This window comes from Caretta caretta, chromosome 14, assembly GCF_965140235.1.
Source record: "Caretta caretta isolate rCarCar2 chromosome 14, rCarCar1.hap1, whole genome shotgun sequence".
NCBI classification, from domain to species: Eukaryota; Metazoa; Chordata; order Testudines; family Cheloniidae; genus Caretta; species Caretta caretta.
In genome coordinates this window covers 34,882,223-34,902,980 of record NC_134219.1, presented here as the reverse complement: position 1 = coordinate 34,902,980, position 20,758 = coordinate 34,882,223, and the positions used below count along the sequence as shown (strand labels likewise).

General features: G+C 49.5%; 1 pseudogene; it reads left to right on the top strand.

Annotated features, from left to right (window-relative positions):
- Positions 1-299: 299 nt before the first annotated feature.
- Positions 300-19,886, top strand: LOC125629628 (zinc finger protein RFP-like; annotated as a pseudogene).
- Positions 19,887-20,758: the final 872 nt, after the last annotated feature.

Below are 20,758 nucleotides of genomic sequence, written 5' to 3'. Positions count from 1 at the left end.
GACTGAGCTGGATTCCAGGTTCCCTCCTTCATCTGTAATGCCCTATCGGGCTGACCTGTCGCACTGGCCTCTCCCCCATTGGCCCTGGGCACTGTCAGTCTCAGAGTCCTGGTTTCTTCCCCTCTCCTTGCTTTGGGTGTTGGGAGAGGGATTGGGCAACAGGGAGCCAATCATGTTCTCCGGCAGGACATTAAAAAAAAAAAAAAAAAAAAAAAGCAGCCAAAAAAGCCCCCAAAGAAACCACGTGAAAAACGCCCAGTTGGGGTTAAGCCACATCTTAGATCCCTGTGACACTGTCTGCAGGGAGCCATGGCTGCAGTGAATCCTCTGAAAAGCTTCCGAGATGAAGCAACTTGCTCCATCTGTCTGAGTTTTTATAAGGATCCCACATTTTTAGATTGCGGGCACAGTTTCTGCCAAGCCTGCATCGCCCAGTGCTGGGAGGGATCGGATACAGCTGTCTCCTGTCCTCAGTGCAGAGAGACCTTTCCCCAGAGGACCCTCAGGCCGAACAGACAACTGGGGAACTTTGTAGAAATAGCCAAGCAGCTGAGTTTCCAAACAGCAGCAGGAGAAGTTGGTGCAAGGTGCACCAGGAGCCTTTCAAACTCTTCTGTAACCAGGACCAAATGCTCATCTGTGTGATCTGCAGAGAGTCCCAGGCTCACCGTACTCACAGGGTGGTCCCCACAGAGGAGGCTGCCCAGGCCTACAAGGTAGGAATCTGCTGTGCAGGGTAATTACTTCGGTTTGGGCATGTTTGCAATTTTTATTACAATAGCTTCTAAAGGCACCAAGATCAGGGCCCTTGTTGTGCGAGGCTCTGTACAAACACACAGACAGTCTAAACCAGTGGTCCCCAAATTTTTCCCCTCAGGCTCTCCCTTACCCTGGCTATGCCTCCCCACCCGCAGCTGCGGTTAGGAGCTGTGAGTGGGGCCACAGTCAGAGGCTGGGGCCACAGCTGTGGGGGTGTCTTGGGGTTGGAAGTGGGGCTGCCGGGAGTCGGGCGCTCAAACTGGGTTTGGGAGCAGAGCCAGTGTCAAGACTGGGGCTGGGAGTGGAGCTGGGGTAGGAGCCAGGGCCAAGGGGGCCATAGCAGATCTGAGTGGCACTCCCTTCTTGCCCCTTGTGGGGGCTGGTCTTGGCCCTGCCATGCTCCCTCAAATGTTCCTCCATGCTCCAGTTTGGGGACCACTGATGTAAACAGTCAAGATAGACAAAGGCTGGGGATTCTGAAAGGTACTTAAGGTGTCTATACCCCAGATTTAAGTGGATAAATCTGGAGTTTAGGCACCTAAATGCCAGTTTTCGGCTCCACTGCAATCCCCAGAATTTCTGTAGGAGCCCAAAAAGAAAAGGAGTACTTGTGGCACCTTAGAGACTAACCAATTTATTTGAGCATAAGCTTTCGTGAGCTACAGCTCACTTCATCGGATGCATAAAAGTGGAAAATGCAGTGAGGATGTTTTTATACACACAGAGCATGAAAAAATGGGTGTTTATCACTTCAAAAGGTTTTCTCTCCCCACCCCACTCTCCTGCTGGTAATAGCTTATCTAAAGTGATCACTCTCCTTACAATGTGTATGATAATCCACTTTTATGCATCCGATGAAGTGAGCTGCAGCTCACGAAAGCTTATGCTCAAATAAATTGGTTAGTCTCTAAGGTGCCACAAGTACTCCTTTTCTTTTTGCGAATACAGACTAACACGGCTGCTACTCTGAAACCTGTCATTATGGAGGAGCCCAGACTCACTCAGTGCCTGTGTATTCAGGGTACAGCTTCTTTCAGTGTGTTTCTGTCTCTGGGCATGTGCACAGCTGCCCCCCATGGCATCTGGCTGCCTGTCTCCTGGCCACACCCAGAGCAATCCATGAGCTGGGGAAAACCAGGCATTCTGCTTCTCTCCTCTACGGGGCCTGATCTGGTGGGCATGCTCGGAGACAAATCAAAGGAGTGGGAGGGAAACAGAGGCACAGAAGCGGCAGTGACTTAACCAAGCTCACAAAGCAGCTCAGTAGGAGAGCCAGGAATTAAACCCTGGCCTCCCCATGCCCATCCTAGTACCCTAGCCACTAGACCACACCGCCTCTCATCACTCCCGTCATGCAGTTCTCTACCGTCACATTACCAACATCTCAGCACAGCTGCAGACTGGAGGCGTAGCGCCCCAGCTTGAGCATTTCACAGCTGATGACCGCTGCTTTCAGGCGAGCCACAGGAAAATAACACATGGTCAGCAGTGTTCTCAAGGAGTTTGTTCTCTGCTACTTTCTGTCACAGAAGGTGCCCTGAAAGATTTCTGTTTAAGAAACAAAGGTTAATCTGCGTAACTTTTTCCTCAAGGAAAAACCAGGATGATGAATTCCCGTTTTCCCGGGTTTGCTGAAGGATGGTCACTTCGCTGCTCCTGAAGCAGAAATCATGGGCGACGGGTATGACGGGCCAGGGGAGGCACAGCCCTGCGTGGCCCCATCCACCCCCAGACTCCCTCTTGCTTCCTGCCGGGGATCTGCAGCTCTTCCCCCGTGGCTGGTCTGGGGGGGCCTCTGGCAGAAGGGGCTGGACTGGGGGTTAGCCTCCCTGAACCAGTGGCTCACGTCCTGCCCATACAATCTTTGAAGTTTTGCAACATTCTAGGGCCCATGAAGCCCAAGTGGATTGGAACCTTAAAAAGCCTGTTGGACAGAGCAATCCCCTCGGGGCAGAATCCGCTGTGCTGTACGCCACGCTAGCTGTAAGGACGAAGTGGGCTCTAGGAGTGCCACAATAAGATTAAAGGAAGAAAATGGCTGATTCCCAGGACCATGTTGAACAAGCCCTTTCCCCCATGCCGAACAATCGAGCACAATATTTATGCACCTTGTGAGTGTGTTGGATTTTTAACCAGGAGTCTCTTTCTCCCAAGTGTTCATTAGGCACCGGAGTTTAATGTACTATTTTTTTTAAAAGTGTGTTAAACATTCTTACCAAAACTCCCTTCCCTTTAAGTTGCTCAGCTTTAACTCTCTGATGTCCAGCTTTCTTCATATAGTTTTCTCTGTCATTGCATGGGAGCAGGGCACCCTACCCTACACTGCTGCAAAATGGATACGACTTCAACCCTTTGCCCTGCAGCACTTGGAGGATTCGCTGGATGCAAAGGGCTGTTCTAGACAGAGTCCCTAGGTCTCTATATTAGGTCTGGTGCCCCCAAAGGCCTCTCTCTTCCCTGGCAGCATGACATATACAGCATAGAAGGAAAGGAAGCAGGGCTGAGAATGGGGCCTGAGATGCCCAGCTGCCATGAAATGAACGGGAGCTGTGCTTTTAAATCCTCTCTGTGGCTCTGCAACACCTCACCCCCCGGGAATTACAGAAGAAGATCCTTCGAGCACATTTTCAAGAGCACCAACTGACTTTAGAGCCGAAGTCCCATTTGCAAAGGAGATTTAGGCCCGAATCCCCAAATGAACTTGGGTGTTGTGATGCTCAGCACTGCAATGCCTAACTTTTAGACACCTAGAAAACCACAAAGGACATAAGAATGGCTGCACTGAGTCAGACCAGTGGTCCATGTAGCCCAGTATCGTGTCTTCCAACAGTGGCCAATGCCAGGTGCCCCAGAGGGAATGAACAGAACCCGGCAGTTACCAAAGGATTAATTCCCTGTTGCCCAGTCCCAGCATCTGACAATCAGACAAGCCCTTATGGTTGCCGGCCTGTAATTGCCAGGATTTCCTCTGGAGCCTTTTTAAAAAAGCTGGCTTTCCATCAGCTATCCTCCAGTCATCTGGTAAAGTTTGGAACAACAAATCCTGAATTAGGCATTTGGGGGGAGAGAGGCATCCACAAAAGCCAGCATGCTAGCTGGGGAGACTAGCCCTCCGGAGATACTGATGAGAGGGGTGTGTCCTAAGCCCCAACTCCCCCAGAGTTTGGTGTAGGAATGGGCCTGTCTCTGATCCACACCTGGGAACCCCTCTCCTGGAGTCGAGTGGCTTAGCTACCTAAGCTGTTTCATGCAAGATAGAGTTCTGCACCTGTGTTGCTCCGCACAACGTGGCCGGGGAAGAATCATAGAATCCTAGAATATCAGGGTTGGAAGGGACCTCAGGAGGTCATCTAGTCCAACCCCCTGCTCAAAGCAGGACCAATCCCCAATTAAATCATCCCAGCCAGGGCTTTGTCAAGCCTGACCTTAAAAACTTCTAAGGAAGGAGATTCTACCACCTCCCTAGGTAACGCATTCCAGTGTTTGACCACCCTCCTAGTGAAAAAGTTTTTCCTAATATCCAACCTAAACCTCTCCCACTGCAATTGAGACCATTACTCCTTGTCCTATCCTCTTCTACCACTGAGAATAGTCTAGAACCTTCCTCTCTGGAACCACCTCTCAGGTAGTTGAAAGCAGCTATCAAATCCCCCCTCATTCTTCTCTTCTGCAGACTAAACAGTCCCAGTTCCCTCAGCCTCTCCTCATAAGTCATGTGTTCCAGACCCCTAATCATTTTTGTTGCCCTTCGCTGGACTCTCTCCAATTTATCCACATCCTTCTTGTAGTGTGGGGCCCAAAACTGGACACACTTCTCCAGATGAGGCCTCACCAATGTCGAATAGAGGGGAACGATCACGTCCCTCGATCTGCTCGCTATGCCCCTACTTATACATCCCAAAATGCCATTGGCCTTCTTGGCAACAAGGGCACACTGCTGACTCATATCCAGCTTCTCGTCCACTGTCACCCCTAGGTTGAAGACTTTCTTCATAACCATTAGCCTGGGGGTAGGGCACTCACCTTGTATGTGGGAGACTCCAGTTCAAGTTCTCCCTCTGCCTGGTGAGGAGAAGAGATTTGAATCTCCCACCTCTCAAGAGTCAATTGTGACATTGCCATGAGCACCATCCTAGAGCAACTTGAGAGGGAGATGGAAAATCAATGGTAGTTGAGAACCCAACTTCATGAGACTTCTTTGAAAATCCCAGCTTCAGATAATGAAATCAGCACTGCAATGTATATAAATTGCACAGAGGACAGACTCCTTAGCAGGTTGACCTTCCCCTCCACCCCCAACATTGTTTTTCTTGCCTCAGGAACAAATTCAAACCCAGTTGAACACACTGAAGCAAGAGAGAGGAGAACTTCTGGAGTGGAAACAGGATGCAGAGACGCAAAGCCAGGAATATCTGGTAGGTCCCCATTGTTATGGTCCAGAAGTTACATCAGTCAGGGGTGATATTTCTCTCTGTGGGGAGAGTGTCAGCCCTTGTCTACACGCAGCACTGCTTTGATTTAGCTATGGCTACATCTACACGGCACACCGCTGGGGGCATCCTGTAGGGTATGTGTAGCTACACAGCACAGTGAGAAACAGGCTGTGTCCACACTGTCATGTGTAGCTACATGTGTGAATAAAAGACTCCAGCAGGGGGAGGCAGCGGAGCGGCCAGAGCCTTCCTCCACTCCCTGGAGCCTTTTCCTGTGGTGGGGAAAGGCTCTGGCACTGGGGACGCAGCGGGACACTCAGTGTAGATGGGGGAGGCCCTGCTTGGGGGTGTATAGAGCCCTGTGTGTAGGGTTTATACCCAGAGGGTTCAGGCATATTGCGACTCTACTTGCTTAAGCCATGCCTCGCCATTTACACTGCTATTTATGCCCATGTTAGCGGGTGCATATAGTGTACGTCCTCTACACACCACCACAACATTTGTGTAGTACAGATGTACCTCAAATCACTTTTTAATGTAATGTCTTTGTTCTGGTGCAAGGCCCTCACAGGCAAACATTTTGAACCTAGTTTAATTTGACCCTAGTGTGGTGTGTAGGGTTCACCTTGTCCAGTTAAACTGAGATAAAATGTGCTAACTGGGAGCAAGGTCAAGCTCAGATCAGGGTTAGCTGTGATGTATTGGGGACCGAGAGACTTTGTCCGTTGGACCATATGAACTGGAACCATAAACTCACTGAACGTTAAATCTCACAAAATGAGGGTCAATCCATCCTCATGATTGTGTCCACCCATTATACACCACACCTGAACATAGCTATTCTATGAACCACGTACCCGCATGTCTCAATGTCTGTACTTTGACCCCTTAACCTCTTACCCCCAATCGGGGATATTGCAGAGTATGGATTCCTTACGCCTCTCGATCTGAAACCGAACTTCGCTCCTCTTAATAATCCGTACATTATTCCCTGGTATCCAGAAACGTCTACTCCAGGGGTTCTCAAACTGGGGGTCGGGACCCCTCAGGGGGTCGCATGGTTATTACATGGGGGGTCGTGAGCTGTCAACCTCCACCCCAAACCCCGCTTTTCCTCCAGCATTTATAATGGTGTTAAAAATATTCAAAAGTGTTTTTAATTTATTAGGGGGGGTCACACTCAGAGGCTTGCTATGTGAAAGGGGTCGCCAGTAAAAAAGTTTGAGAACCACTGTTCTGCTCTGTATCGTTCACGTTTTTTTTTAAACATCATCTTGATAACCTCAAGCACTTTGTCTCTTGTTGAGACACCCTTGCAGGGTGTGATCATGTTTATCTTTGTTTATCATCCCTCTGGGCTGATTCCTCCACTGGCTTCCAGTTTCAACTCAAAGCACTGATCTTATTCCCCACACATCCAGCTACAAACACTGATTTCAGGGGAGATTTTCAAAGGCACGTATGGTGATTAGGTGCTTAATTCACATGGACTGTCAGTAGGACTTAGGCACCCAGTAGCTGTTTTGTATCTCAGAAATCTTCCTCCTGAATCTCCACCAGGCACAACTGGTTTCCTCTGGGACAGTGTAATTAACAGAATGCCAGATGAAACATGCAAAAGCTGGAGAAGAAGCATTTTGCATGGTGTGTTTTGTAACTGGTGTTTTATGTGGATAACCAGCAGAACCCTTTCCTTCTTCAGTCTTCTCCACAACTCTCTGCCAATGTATTTCTGATTCTGAGTCAGACCTCCCCCCTTCCAACCTTTCTGCTATTGGAAGATTCTAGATGATCAACAGAATATACTAAGCCACTCAGACCTGAAAACTCATCATTTTAGAGAGATTGGGTGCCATTTTCAGAAGTGCCTAAGTGATTTCGGAGCCTAGGGTTAACAATTTTGCAAGTGGTTAAGGGCCAGATTCTCAAAGGTATTTAGGGGCTTAAAATGCAGGGAGAGCTGTCCTATTTTCAAAAGTCACTTTCAAAGAAACTTAGGCTCCTTAGCATCCAAAGTGACCTTTTGAAAATGGGAACTGGAGGCGTACGTCCCGAAGGCACTTCGGAACATGTTGTTCATTCAGGCCAGCTGAGAGACTGTCAGGCATATTCTCCTGAAATCTCAACCATGTGTTTGTAGTAGGTTGATATGAAAAGAGGGCTCTAAGAACTGTTCCTATCAGGGACATGGGGAGAGTCTGGGATGTCCAACTTTCTCATTTGTGAAAACCGGATGCTGAGCACTGGAACCTGCCCTGTGCCCTGCCGCCACTTTCCCTCGAGGCCCCGCCCCCCCATGGAGCCATCCCTGAGTGCTCCTCCAGGCTCCAGCAGCAGCTGCTGCTCTTCTCGCCCTCTGGTGGTGGAAGCCAGTTACTGTGGGTAACCGGACTTCTCATGTCCAGTCAGCAGTGCTGACCGGACACTGCCAGGTTTCCCTTTTGACTGGACTTCCCAGTTGAAAACTGGACATCTGGCAACCCTTGTCCTTGATCTGTCCTTTCCTGTTTGTGTCCCTTCATTATAGGGAAAAATAGAAGCTGAGAGGCAGAAGATCATGTCTGAATTTGAGCAACTGCGGCAGTTCCTGGATGAGCAAGAGCGACTCCTGCTGGCCCAACTGGAAGAGCTGGACAAGGAAATTGTGAAGATACAGGATGAAAATGTCACCAAACTGTCTGAAAAGATTTCCCGTCTCGGTGACTTGATCAGTGAGATAGAAGAGAAGTGTCAGCAGCCAACAAGTGAATTCCTGCAGGTGAGACAGTTAGAGACACCCAGATCCCTGCCCAGGGAAGGGAGAGATTCTGATTGATTAGCTTTGGAGTTTATTAAGTTCTTGGAGAGGTCCTACTCCACAATGGAGACTGTCAGTGTGTCCTTTAGCGAAGTGAGGGAAAACAAAATGTGACATTTCTAATATTTCCAATGTGGAAACAGTTTTGCTGTTTTAAAGGCAGATGGTTCAGGCCTTTTTGAGACATCCTGTGTAAGCCCCTTCATTTTCAGTTTAAATCAATTTTTACCAAAAAATTTCTGGGTTTTACAAAAAAGTATTATTGAGGTTTTTCTGATTTTCATCCTACTTTTTTATCATTCAAATATATACAAAAAACTTGTTTTATTAAGAAAATACAATACATTGCATGAGATCTCTGTATTCCGATAATACATTAGTCTGTGTGTATATGCAAAGCTGCCTGCTGAAGAAAGAGCGTATTGTTCTAGCAGATGCACACAATAAACCAACAGGCACGCACGCAAGCTCTGAAGTGCGTGTGCATCTGAACCTACTGATAAATCACACGCCCACCAAGTACACATTTCAAACTGTTAGTAGACAATGGGTTAAAGATTTGACGCACTAAAATGGGAAGAAAATGAAAATCTACATCAGAATACATTTCAGAACACAAGGAAGTATTCAAAAGGGTTAAAGAAACAACAACAGGAGAAAAGGATGAAGTTGAGCGTATGCGCTGCAAATGGTGCGGCCCAGTTATCGAAGGTGAATATTTATAGACTAATCGTTCTAAGCAAAGCTTTTGATATGGTCTCCCACAGCATTCTTGCCAGCAAGTTAAAGAAGTATGGGCTGGATGAATGGACTATAAGGTGGATAGAAAGCTGACTAGATTGTCGGGCTCAACAGGTAGTGATCGATGGCTCCATATCTAGTTGGCAGCCAGTGTCAAGCAGAGTGCCCCAAGGGTCAGTCCTGGGGCCGGTTTTGTTCAATATCTTCATTAATGATCTGGAGGATGGTGTGGATTGCACCCTCAGCAATTGCACCTGCAGATGACACTAAACTGGGAGGAGGGGTAGATATGCTGGAGGGTAGGGATAGGATACAGAGGGACCTAGACAAATTAGAGGATTGGGCCAAAAGAAATCTGATGAGGTTCAACAAGGACAAGTGCACTTAGGACAGAAGAATCCCATGCACTGCTACAAACTAGGGACCGAATGGCTAGGCAGCAGCTCTGCAGAAAAGGACCTAGGTGTGACAGTGGACGAGAAGCTGGATATGAGTCAACAATCTGCCCTTGTTGTGAAGAAGTCCAACAGCATTTTGGGCTGTATAAGTAGGGGCATTGCCAGCAGATTGAGGGACGTGATCATTCCCATCTATTCGGCATTGGTGAGACCTCACTTGGAGTACCGTGTCCAGTTTTGGGCCCCCCGCTACAAGAAGGATGTGGAAAAATTGGAAAGAGTCCAGCGGAGGGCTACAAAAATGATTAGGGGGCTGGAGCACATGACTTATGAGAAGAGGCTGAGGGAACTGGCATTGCTTAGTCTGCAGAAGAGCAGAATGGGGGAGGATTTTTTGATAGCTGCTTTCAATTACCTGAAAGGGGGTTCCAAAGAGGATGGATCTAGACTGTTCTCAGTGGTAACCAGATGCCAGAACAAGGAGTAATGGTCTGAAGTTGCAGCGGGGGAAGTTTAGGTTGGATATTCGGAAAAACGTTTTCAGTAGGAGGGTGGTGAAGCACTGGAATGGGTTACCTAGGGAGGTGGTGGAATCTTCTTCCTTAGAGGCTTTTAGGGTCAGGCTTGACAAAGCCCTGGCTGCGATTATTTAGCTGGGGAGTAGCCCTGCTTTGAGCAGGGGCTTGGACTAGATGACCTCCTGAGGTCCCTTCCAACCCTGATATTCTATGATTCTACACCAGTAACCTGTTTGTTCAAATGAAACGTTTTTTTGGGGGATTTCAGATATATTGTTTTCTTAAACTCAGGGGGGCCCTTGTGCTTTGAGTTCTGTTTTAGTTCTGCAGCAAACCACAGGGATGAACAGAATTCAAAGCATTCATCTACTGAATACTTTTTCTCCCTGTCTTTCCATCCACCAAAACAAACCTCGATATTTAACCAGAAAACTTAATAGTTTTCTGCACTGATTTGCACCTGTTTTTATTGTGGTAATAAACACTGGTAAAATCCCAGGAAAAATTAACTAAAATAAAAACTGAAAATGAAGGGCCCTAACGATATGAAAGCAATAAAAGGCACAACTCCACTTTCTAGGAAGTGAGAGATTAGGAAAGCAAAGTTCTTTGCAGGGCCTATTTAGAAATGAGAATGAATCCAGCTTCCAGAACTGCTGAGCAGAATTGCATACATGGAGAAAGGCAAACGCTCTGGACACAGCAGTTGCATGTGGCAGTCAAGGATTCATGCGTCTGATCAGTCTGTTTGAGCAAATGCCATAGAATTTAGAAGGAGAAAACCCACAGTCATGGTGTGTGCTTAGGGGTCCCATTCCATCGAAATCTGTGAATGGACTTTTGAAGTTGCTAACTGCAGAGAACTGCATCTCGAGCTCAACTAGGGATGGCAAAGCAAGTCCCCTGCAGAGCAGAAGCGATCCGCATCTTGTGGCACTTGGGACTGAACTCTTTCTCTTTTCTAGGACATCAAAAGCACCTGGAGCAGGTACGTGACTCCTTCCCACTCCCCCTCACGCGTCGTGGTGCTAGAAGGGGACTTTCCCCCCAGGGTCAGATTTTGCAGGGCATTTAGTCACCTGAGACATAGCTAGGCACTTGGTGGGGTTTTCCAAAGCAGCTAAGCGAGTTAGGCACCTCCCATTGTGATCAGTGGCAGTTGGGAGCCTGACTTGGTTAGGTGCTTTTGAAAATCCCAGGAGGCACCTTTAAAAATCAAGCCTTAAGTGACTTGCCCAAGGTCATGCAGGGAGGCTGTGGCAGAGCAGGGAGTGGAACATAGGTTTCCAGAGTCCTACAGCAACCCCTTAACCACTGGAGCATCCTTTCCCATGAGATTAGGCCCTTCTCTCTGAGGGGCAGCCTGTGGACCCCTTACTCTCTTTAACTCCCATTGGAGGAGCTAGGCATTTAAAAACGCCAGTGAGGAGATAAATTGTCTCACCAGTGGGAGTTAGAGGCTCTCATTGAGCCCACAAGAGAGCAGCCTCAGGTAGCTCATTCTCAAGAAAGAAAAGATTTAGAGTGTTTCCCCCTTCCCCTCCCCCCAGGTGTGAGAAGGTGAAGTTCGAGAAACCAATGGCTGTGTCACAGGATGTGAGCGAGAGAGTTGGCGTCTCTTCCCAAAGAAATGTTTGTCTACAGGAGGCTCTGAAGAAATTCAGAGGTAACTTAACAGTTATTTGGGCTCATGATATGGCGATGGCACATCGAGATGTGCCTCTGACTGTGGAAGGAGATGGACTCTGGCCTATTAGTTCTCAGCTCGTCACAGCTAGACGTCTGTGGGTGGGATGGGGAGGGCTCAGGGCTGATGCCAGTTTGCCAGGCCTCCACTTGGATTGTCTCAGACCCAACCATGGGTGTCAAAATTGGCCACTCAGCATTTCAGAGACACACAATCGCCAGATGTTTTAGAAAATGTTGAATTTCACCTCCATGGCTGGGATTTTCCAAGGGACCTAAGGGATTTAGGCCCCATCTCTCTCTGACTGTCAATGGGAGTTGGCCACCACGTGGCCTCAGCCCTTTTGAAAATCCCAGACTCTGTACCTCAAGTTCCTCCATCTTGAAAAAGGAGGAAATAATGGCCAACCTACCTTGTTGTGCTAATTAGTGAATGCCACCGAGTGCTTTGAGATCGTTGGAGTAAGGCAGGAGATGGACGATATATTTTGGACGATGATTTCACTTTAGTTTGGTCTCACTGGAAAGGTCTCCCCATTCCAATCTGCCTCTCGTTCTGTGGTCTTTTCCTTTGGGCTGTCTCTCAGAATTACAGCACGGTTCCATGCCGTGCTGCGACAGCCATGTCAGCCCCAGGATATTAGACAGGGTGGGGGAGGACATAGCTTTTATTGGACCAACTCCTGTTGGTGACAGAGACAAGCTTTCGAGCTACACGGACCTGAAGAAGAGCTCTGAGTAAGCTCCAAAGCTTGTCTCTCTCAATCACGGTTACATTAATTAACGGTAGAAATGTCACCAGAGTCAAGACAACATGAAATCACCTCTCTTCCAATCCTTCCTTTCTCTTGAGACCCAGCCCTATGAACTGAGCTCAAATGCAGAGAGAAAGGGTATGGGCTAGATTCAAAAAAAGGACTTCGGGTGAGGGGGTCTACTTGCCATTTTAGGCGCCTCAGTCCCAGAATCAGACCACACTGGGATTCACAAAGACCCCCACTCAGCTGCAACCAAACCTTGTAGGTGCCTAAAATTACTCATCACCTCTATTTTTGCGGTAAAAGTCCCCTAGGCACCTATGTTTCTGCCTCTGTGCATTCGCACTGCAGTTCCAGTCCAGCTACCAAGACACCTGAGCCCCAGAGAGCTACACGAACTGGGGAAAGAAAGGGGTTCCTCCTCCTAACTCACCTACAGGGCCACAATCTGAAATGCCTGCTCTGAGCACGCTTACTGACTCAGGCCCTATATGTGAACTTACCCAAAAGAACCAGGCTCTAGGGAAAGAGGAGCTCACTTATAATGTATGGCTCTGTGATTAGGGTACTGACCTGGGATGTGGGAGATCCCCAGTTCCAATCCTCTGTCCCCCTGAGGGGAAGAAGGGATTCCAACAGGGGTCTGATATAGGCCTCTCTGTTGCCCCTTTTGAATCTGATCCACTGTGTATAAATAATTGAGCAGCAGAACAGGCTTCTGGGCATCCCTCCCAAGAGCGTGCTCTAACCACCTGGGACGTTCTCATGATTTCTCTCTGCCTCTGGCCCAATGAATTATTGATTATCCCCAGTGGAACCTCTCCCACAGGAGAGCATGTGGGCACCCAGTATCAGACAATCCTGCAGCCCAGAGATTAGGGCGCTCCTTGAGAGGTGGTAGATCCCATTTCAAATCCCTGCTCCCTCTGCGGCACAGGCTTGACTTGAACCAGGGGTCTCCCAAAGGCCAGCTGAGTGCTCTAACCACAGGGCTAAAAGTTACGAGCGAGGTGGGTTTCCTTCCCCCGCCAAGCTTCTTGCCAAAAAAAAATGGCACAGGTGCCGGTCATCAAGAGAGGGCTCGCAGCTGAGAATCCCACGCCAAGGGAGGCGCCTACGGTGCTGCCCAGATTCGGTCGCCGAACTCCCTGAGGGGGCCAGGGCTTAGCACACCCCCGCACCTTGGCATTTCCCACTGGCTGGCGTAAGCAGGGAGTCGCCTAGCATGCTGGCTTTTATGAAGCTCATTCCAAGGCGCATCTCTCTCCCCATTCATGGTGCAGATTGCCTGGGAGCCTGACTCTGGCTTTGTGAATCACAGTGACTTTCTAGGTGCCTAAGCGTTGGGTGTTGTGATGCTAAGCGTCAGCTTGCCTAAGTTTCTTTGTGAATCCAGCCCCGTTTTCATGAGGCTATTTTCCTACAAGAAAGGGGCAAATCACCTCTCCTCTGATCTTTTCTTGCTCTAGAGACCCTGCCCTATCAACTGAACTTTCTGATCTCCAAGGCAGAGAAAGAGGGTAAGTTTTCATAAGGATATTTTCCTACGACAATTATTAATTAAAATCTCCGGATTAATTTTTTAGAAGACACTTCTGAATTCAAACAAGAGAGGTTTCCACCAATACAGAGCTATGGATTCCAAGGTTAGAAGGAACCATTATATCATAATGGCCAGACTGGGTCAGACCAAAGGTCCATCTAGCCTAGTATCCTGTCTTCCGACAGTGGCCAATGCCAGGTGCCCCAGAGGGAATGAACAGAACAGGGAATCATCCAGCCCATCGCCCATTCCCATTTTGTGATGTATGAACGTGCACATACTATTTACAATTGGAAAGTAGGGTACATTTTTTAGGTCCAATAATCAGCCTTTAGGGCACATTCAGGTCACATTTTTCTGCTTCTCTCGGCAATTATAAGGACTAGAAATTTGCTCTATTTTTATTTTTTATAGGAAAGACAAGCTTCACTACTGGAAAACATCATTAACACAGAGTGCAGGTTGACCATCAGTGCCTTGTACTCTCCCAGAACATGAAAGGAACCCATATTTCAACCTCTGAAAACTGGGAAATAAAGAGTTAAGGAAGTGTCTCCCACCAGTTCCTGTGCTATACTTCCCTCTCACCCTAGCGTCAGGAGCATGGACTCGTGCTGGGCTCTATCCATCTCCAGCTGGTGGAAGGTCCCTTGCAGGGAGACCACGCTAAGGCCAATACTGAACCAGGCAGAGAATCAGGACTGCAGCGGCAGTCAAAAAAGCAAACAGAATGTTGGGAATCGTTAGGAAAGGGATGGATAATAAGACAGAAAATATCATATTGCCTGTATATAAATCCCTGGTACGCCCACATCTTGAATACTGCGTGCAGATGTGGTTGCCCCATCTCAAAAAAGATATATTGGAAAAGGTTCAGAAAAGGGCAACAAAAACTATTAGGGGTATGGAACAGCTGCCATATGAGGAGAGATTAATGAGATTGGGACTTTTCAGCTTGGAAAAGGGACGACTAAGCAGGGATATGATAGAGGTCTATAAAATCATGACGAGTGTGGAGAAAGTAAATAAAGAAGTGTTGTTTACTTCTTCTCATAACATAAAAACTAGGGGTCACCAAATGAAATTTCAGAGTAGCAGCCATGTTAGTCTGTATCCGCAAAAAGAAAAGGAGTACTTGTGGCACCTTAGAGACTAACAAATTTATTTGAGCATAAGCTACAGCTCACTTTGAGCTGTAGATCACGAAAGCTTATGCTCAAATAAATTTGTTAGTCTCTAAGGTGCCACAAGTACTCCTTTTCTTTTTTCATATTTTTCAAATTAATAGGCGATAGGTTTAAAACAAACAAAAGGAAGTATTTCTTCACGCAACGCACAGTCAACCTGTGGAACTCCTTGCCAGAGGATGTTGTGAAGGCCAAGACTAACAGGGTTCAAAAAAGAACAAGATAAATTCATGGAGGATAGGTCCAGGAATGGCTGTTAGCCAGGATAGGCCGGGATGGTGTCCCTAGCCTCTGTTTGCCAGAAGCTGGGAATGGGCAACAGGGGCTGGATCACTAGATGATCGCCTGTTCTGTTCGTTCCCTCTGAAGCACCTGGCATTGGCCACTGTCAGAAGACAGGTCCATCAGTGGCTATTAGAATCCTATCTTCCATGAATTTATCCGTCAGTTCAAGGAGTATTGTCTCTCCCTGGAGGTTGGTGCTCCCTGTGGTACTGGGAACTGTCCCTTTAAGTGGTTTGACTTCCCAGACAGGAAGAAGGAGCATAGCAGAAGCTCTGTGATACAGAACCCTGGATAAAGAAGGCTTCATTCAAACATCATGCACCGAGCACGATTACTGAACACCACACTTGCAACCGTGTTGTGTCCCCATCCTTGTCCCATGAGCACCACTGGAAGCTGGGGAAGGGGCTCTCTTCGGATCTGACAGTTACCTATCTGGCCCCCCACAACAGCGTCTGAATACCTGGCATCTTTTATGCCCATTTGACAAAAAGGGAAGCTGGACTGCAGAGAGAGGAAGGGACATGCCTGAGGTCACACAGCATGTCAGTAGCAGAGTGAGGAAGAGAGCCCAGAAGTCCTGGCTTCTAACCTCTACACAATGCTCCCTCCCCAAAATGTGTGTAGTGCATTGGATGACTGTTACACATCCCTCGGGTGTGGACATTCAGTGCCACCGAGAAGTTGAATTCCCAGTGCACCAGAGAGCCCAGTGTCTCTCTAGCAGGGCTGCTCGCTACTTTCTCCTGGTCCAAGTGGGTGGAGGGGTTCTCACCCCATGTGCTGTACTCTGGGGCTGGGGACTTTCCACCAGGAGATGAGGGATGAATAGGGCAGCATGGAAATGCATGAAAAGCTGAAGCTGGTGTCCCTGTTAACGTCCTCTGCCTGCTGCCTCCCCTGCTCTGTTCTGTTGCTGGATGTGGAGCACCCCCAGCAAGGGCGAGGGATCGGGGGAGGAGACCGAGATCCCCTCTGCCACGGATCCACAGGATTCGTGCTGCAGCCCCCGCTTGGGAACAGTCTCTGGGAGGAGCCCCTTCGATGGGCCAGACCCCCAACATCAGCCCCCTCTTCCTCCAGGGTAAGCCACGTGGCTTCACCGACTCCTTAGGCTGGACCTCTGGGCCTTCAGCTCTCCTGCCTCACAACATGAGCTGTGTTCAGTGCGTCCACCTGAGACCGACCCCTGCGGGAGCCCTCTGTGATCTCAGGGAGCAGCACAGCTCTGCAAGCACCTGCAATGACACTCAGCCACCGCCGTCACTGTCAAGCCCCTGCGGTTATTAGTCCCCTGCTCTGCACCACAGCACAGGAAGACCTTGGTTAGCTCAGAGAAATGAAGGTTACAGTATAGTCCATCCTGGGGAGCCGGTGCCCAGCCCTGCAGTGCAAACCCCGTGGTTCAAGCTCTGTCTCCCTGTCCATCTGATCTGCTTTCTCAGACTCCCAGGTGTGCCCCCCACCATAGGTGCTGATTCTGTAGGTGCTCCGGGGCTGGAGCACACATGGAAAAAAAATAGTGGGTGCTCAGCACCCACCGGCAGCCCCGTGGATCAGATCCTCCCCCTCCTCCCCTCCCACCCGCTGGTGGCCCTGCCAATCAGCTCCTTCCCCTCCCTCCCAGTGCCTCCTACCCACCATGATCAACTGTTCGGGCAGGGGGAGGAGCAGGGGCAGGAAGAGGTGGGGGAGGAGCAGGGGCAGGAAGAGGTGGGGTAGGGTGGAGACCTGGGGGAAGGGGTGGAGTGAGGGTGGGGCCTGGGGCAGAGCGAGGGTCAAGCACCCCCAGGAAGTCCGCTTCTTTGCCCCCCTACTGCTTCCTGCAGCCAGCATGTAACTTCCGCTTCACCCCTCCCCCACCTCTAGTCCTTTGTTCCCAAGCCGGGGCGATGCAGCTCAGCCACAGAGGCGGGAAAGGCCGTAGCTCTCCGGGTTGCTGATCGTTATGTTTCCATGTCCGGGCAATTGGATTTGCCATTGTCTGCTGAGGACCTCAGGCCCCAGACAGTGACATGGGCAGCTTAGCCTGCCCTGAGAGCAAACACTCCCATATCACCCACTGGGTAACAATGCTGCATATTGGGAAACTGAGGCACATACAGGCTTCATTAAAAAATTGCAAAAAATCCCAGTTTCTCACACCCTCCTGACAATACCTCCTTGATGCCTGGCGGGAACCATGGGGAATTTCCTGCTCAGCTTCAGCCAACAGGCAGCTCCCCAGGACTGACACTCAGGGCCCACCCCAGCCAGCCCATGGCTACTGGGGAGCCTGAGAAATGGTCCTAGCCTCCCCCAGGGCTGAGCTCTGCCCGTAAGGGTCTGTCTGCACTGCAGAGTGAACCCTGGGGCTCAGCACCCAAGTTAGCCTGGGCTGGGTGCAAGGAGCCATGCTGCTGAGCCTGACCTCACTTACTGGGTCCTCACGGGTGCTGCTGTGGCTCTAGGACTCTGGGAGCACATCCCCTGGCTGACCAGCTATTCTGAGTTTCTTTCCCAGTGATTCGTGGGGTACCCGGTCTGTCTTTCACGGGGGAATTGGGGAAGGCACTGGAGGGCTATTTTCCCTCAGGTCAAGCTGGCAGTGGCATTCGGGGGGAGGCTTTTCACCTTCCTCCGCAGCATGTGGCTGTGGGTGATGTGCCAGGATTATCTGGGGGTATCTCACCAAATCATTTCCCTGCATTGCGGGGGCCTCGGGCACTGGTGACCCTCGGGGCCTCCTCTTCTCTGCCTGTGGCACATCATAGCACGGTCGGCTGTAGGCTGTCAGGCTTTGGGCTAATATTGGTTGTTGGGTTAGGTGGGTGCTGGGTGGAGTTGGTGGCCTGTGATATACGGGGGTCAGATTAGATGACCTGATGGTCCCTTCTGGCCTCAGACTCTCTCACTCTCAGCACTGGAGTGGTTTAGCCTGCACAGAGGTGCCGACTTCCCCAGTTCCCAAGGGGGTGCTTGACCCTTGCTCTGCCCCGGGCCCCACCCCCACTCCACCCCTTCCGCCAAGCACCCACCCCTGCACCATCTCTTCCTGCCCGGCTCCATTCTGCCCCCTTCCCCTGCCTCTTTCTGCCCCCACTCCTCCCTCTCCCCCCCCCCCAGAACCTCCTGCCCACCGCTGAACAATGGATCCGTGGCAGGAGGAAGGCGCTGGGAGGGAGGGGGAGGAGCTGATCGGCGGGTGGGAGGTGCTTTGGGTACTTAACACTCTCCTCCTGCCTCTCTCTCCCCTCGTGCAGTGCAGGCCACTCCGGATCCAGACCTGGGGATTCCCTGTTCAGTCGTGTCCACAGATGAGAGTGTGATACAGAAATACCAAGACACGGGATATTTAGTGACACAGAACAAGTTTTACCCTGCTGCCTGTGTGCTGGGCTATAAGGGCTTCACCTCAGGGAGGTGTTACTGGCAAGTGGAGGTGGGGAACAAACGTAATTGGGTTTTGGGCATTGCCAAAGAGTCTGTGATACATGAGGGAGCGAAAAGCCGTACACCAGAGGACAGGATCTGGGCTTTGCAGAGTACAGAGAATGAGTACTTGGCCCTCACCTCCCCTGAGGCTGCTCTGGCCCTACCTCATAGCCCCAGTAACATTGGGGTTTATCTGGATTATGAAGGGGAGGAAGTTACATTTTATGATGTTACATCTTCTGGCAGAGAGACGATCTTTACTTTCACATCCTCTTTCCCTGGGAAGATCATCCCCTTCTTTGGGAGCCGGCGTGTAGAATTTGAGTTCACTGGTAAGCATACCGTTATGTGTTCACTGGCCGACATATTGTTAATCCCTGTGACAGAGGAGTAGGGATCACTCAATATGAGATATTTAAAGTAGAGCAAAGACATAGGTAATATATAAATTACAGCTATCACACTTTGCCATTCTAATCACAGTCTTGCCAGCCTGAAGCATTCAAAAAGTGTGTCAGGCCCCCCAGAATCATGAGATTGGCGGAAACATCTTTTTAAATATTGTGTCATTTTCTTTGCCTTCTGGTTTCCCAGCTTTTGGGGTGTTCTTGTTTTCGATTTTCAATCTTTGCTACACAAATGTGAAGGCAGGAAATGTATCTGTAGTATAATCTGAGGTTGCCTTGCAATCTACCTACTCCAGCTGCTGGGACTTTAAGAAAAACACCAAGTGCTGCGAGACTCACAATAAAATGATGAGAGAGGACAAGACTTACTTGTTTAGCATTATACTGGTGACAGGAGTTTCCCGACCCTCTTACATGCCTGTCTCTGTAACTCTGTGATCCTCCAGGCACACAAAAACTGGCCAACCAGGAGCCACTCTCAGGGTCACAGCAGAGCCTGCCTCTGGTAGAGCAGGTCTACACTTAAAATACTGCAGCAGAACAAATGCACTGGTGCTGCTCCGCCGCTGTAATGCTTAAGTGAAGACGCTCCTATGCCAACAGGAGAGCTTCTCCCATCAGTGTAGTTAATCCACCTCTGAGAGGCAGTAGCTATGTCCAGGGGAGAAGCTCTCCCATCAACGTACCGCTGTCTACCCCAGGAGTTCAGTCGGTACGACTGCGTTCACTGAGGGGTGTGGATTTTTCACAGCCCTGAGCGATATGGTTCTACCCATGGAAGTTTATAGTGTAGACCTGGCCTAAGTTCTGACTCATTTCAGGTCATCCATCAAAGTCCTCTGCTCTTTACTTCTGAATATAAAAACCATAGTGGGGTTTCCCTCTCCCTCCAATTCCCCAGCTCAATGCTCCTATTTTGCTCTGTTTCGTTATTTGGATGCTGTAGATTCAGATGAGTAAATTCACAGAATAAAGTTTATTTCAATCTTCTGGTCTTGGACTTTGTCACAAGGGTACTAGATCTGTACGGCTCTGCCCTGAAAGGCTAGACAGACCCACCAGCAAATGCCTTGAAGGGGCTTGAAGAAAAGCAGCTGGGTAACTTTAAGCGAAAGCTCTAAAAGCAAAGCTTGAGGAAAGAGTAAATAAAATCAAAGCATCAAGCGATGCTTTCCTCAGGCAAGAAAAGAAGCAACAACATCCTCGCTGTGAAAGAAATCTGTTGGCAACTTCCAGCTGCCGAGGAACAGAAGGAACTGGCAATAAAGTAGCCAGCTCACGTTATCAACTGCAGTAATATTATGGGCTGGCACCTGGCCGCACCATGGTGCTGCAGCAGCGTTTCTTTCCCAAACCAAATTATCCCTTTTTCTTTAAGTTCACATTCGCAGTCTGAGGGGCTAGAAACCTGATCCACCACCTGAGGGCAGAGGGAAGGGTCAGGGGTACAAATCTGGAGTCATTTGGTCAAGGGGTGCGTGAGATGCAGCCCCTCCCAACACGAGCTGTTTCCAAAACTGAGCTAGGCTGGAATACCAGCAGAATCCTGGCCAGGGCTGGGTGAGGGAGACTCCCAGCACACCCTGGAGCCGGCCCGGGGCTGGAAGGCAGAAGAACTCAATCTCTTCTGCGGCGGTTTCTCAGCAGTTTGTCTTGGCTGAGGCATCGCACCTTGGGGGAGGTACCTGTGCTTTGCAGATGTGGTAAGAGGCTGCAGAAGGTGAACTCAGACAAAGCTGGGACGATGTTTCATGGATTCCGAGGCCGGAAGGGGCCACTGTGATCTTCTAGACCAATTTTCTCGTCTCCTGTGTCACACAGGCCACGGCACT